Source organism: Penaeus vannamei, chromosome 26, assembly GCF_042767895.1.
Source record: "Penaeus vannamei isolate JL-2024 chromosome 26, ASM4276789v1, whole genome shotgun sequence".
NCBI classification, from domain to species: Eukaryota; Metazoa; Arthropoda; class Malacostraca; order Decapoda; family Penaeidae; genus Penaeus; species Penaeus vannamei.
In genome coordinates, this window is record NC_091574.1 from 23,908,228 (window position 1) to 23,910,727 (window position 2,500).

The 2,500-nt window shown below is 19.2% G+C and overlaps 1 protein-coding gene across 10 annotated transcripts in view; it reads left to right on the forward strand.

The window, feature by feature from the left end:
- IA-2 (tyrosine phosphatase IA-2) overlaps positions 1–2,500 on the forward strand; it is a 267,355-nt gene that overhangs the window by 83,666 nt on the left and 181,189 nt on the right. The gene's annotated exons all lie outside the window — the stretch shown is intronic.

Below are 2,500 nucleotides of genomic sequence, written 5' to 3' on the forward strand. Positions count from 1 at the left end.
TTATTCCTATTCTTATTCTTATTCTTATTCTTATTCTTATTCTTATTCTTATTCTTATTCGCATTCTTATTATCATCATTATTATTATCATTGTTATTATCAATATTTTTATAGTGATAGTATGAGTAAAGATGATTACGGAAATGGTTATAATGTATTATCATTACCAACACTGTTATATATTATTATCATTATTATTATCATTATTAAACATTGTTTATCATTATTATTATCATTATTAAACATTGTTTATCATTATTATTATTATCATTATTATTATTATCATTATTATTATTATTATTATTATTATTATTATTATTATTATTATTATTATTATTATTATTATTATTATTATTATTATTATTATTATTTCTATTATTATTATTACTATTATTATTGTTATTATTATTATTATTATTATTATTATCATTTTTATTATTATTATTATCATTATTATTATTATCATTATTATTATTATTATTATTATTATCATTATAATTATAATAATTATTATTATTTTCATTATTATTATCATTGTCATCATCATTATTACCACCATTATTATTATCATTATTATTATCATAGTACTTACCATTATCATTACTATTATCATTATATTTTTGTTAACTGCAGTAGAAGCCGTAGTAGTATTAGCAGTGGTATCGTTACTATAATCGTTATCAATATCATTGCTATTTTGCTATTATTGTTATCATAATCATATTAATAGTAATAATGATAGTAAGGATAATATCTATGATAATGATAATGATAACAATAATGCTGATTGTTATTATTATCATTATTATTATTAGGAGTAGTATTATTGTTATTATTATTGTTATTATTATTATTATTATTATTATTATTATTATTATTATTATTATTATTATAATAATTATTATTATTATTGTTATTATTATTATTATCATTACTATCATCACTATTAGTATTATATCATATTTGTATTATCACTATTGTTATTATTACTATTATTATTCTTCTTCTTATTATTATTATCATTACTATCATCACTATTAGTATTATATCATATTTGTATTATCACTATTGTTATTATTACTATTATTATTATTTTTATCATTATCATCATTATCATCATTATCATTAGTGTTGTTATTGTTGTTACTATGATCATTATCATTATAGTTGTTATTATTGTTATTATTATCATTATTTCTATTATTATCATAATCATTATTATCATTTTTATTACTATCATCATCATAATCATCTACATTACCATTATCATTTTCATTATTCTTATTGTTATCATTATTGTTATCATTATCATTATCATTGTTATTATCATTATTATCATTATCAGTAATAATGTTATTTTTGTTGTTAGCAATAATATTATCCTTATTGATGTTGATTTCGTTACTTTTGTTTTTTTTTATTATCATTATTAATATAATTTTTGTTGTTATAATTACTGGTATCATTATTTTGATTATCATTGTTATTGTCATTATTATTATCATTATATCATTATTATCTTTATTGTCATTATTAATATAATTTTTGTTGCTATAATTAATGTTATCATTATGATGATTATTGTTATTGTTATCATTATCATCATTATATTATTATTATCTTTATTATTGTCATTATTATGATCATAATCATCATTATCCTTATCATTACTATCTTTATTGTTGCTATTATCATAATTTTCATTACTATTATTATTATCATTATTATCATTATTGTTGTTGTTATTGCTATTGAGATAATAATCATTATCAAAATAACAATAATCATAATTATCACTATCATTATCATTATCATTATTGCGTTTGTGTCTGTGTTGTTGTTATAATCATTGGTATAATTCTTATTATAATAATAATTTCTGTCATTGCTAATATTGTTGTTATGATGATTATTATCATTATCGTCATCATTATGATCTATGATATCATTATCATTGTTATTATCATTATTGTTATTAATATTTTCGTCATCATCACCATCATCATTATTATTAAGATTATTAAGATTATTTATTGTTAGTTATCGTTATCATCACTATTACTTTTATATGATCAATATTACAATAATCACAATCACATTATCTATTTATATCACTATCATCACCATTATTGAATTGATATACCATCCTCACTGTTTCCTTTTTTGCGATAAAGTAAGAAATGGAATGATAAAGACAATTTGTGAACGTTTATAACATGATATGATTTGTAATTAAGAATAATCTATATTTTCCTTCACTATGTTTATCTTATATCAAGTAAAAAAAAAATTATCTAAGGAAATATTGGCTGTGTCGGATTTGCATTGAGTTCTGATGCTTTCTTTGCACAAACTTCGAACCAAAGGAAGCTTCTCGTTTGCCTGCATATTACGGAGTCCCGGTGAAACTTTCTGCCAGAGCTTTCGCCAGCGTGTGCAGAGATAGTACTAAGTTTTGAGACATATCGGGGTTCCGAGCTTGGCGTAGAAAATAGATCAA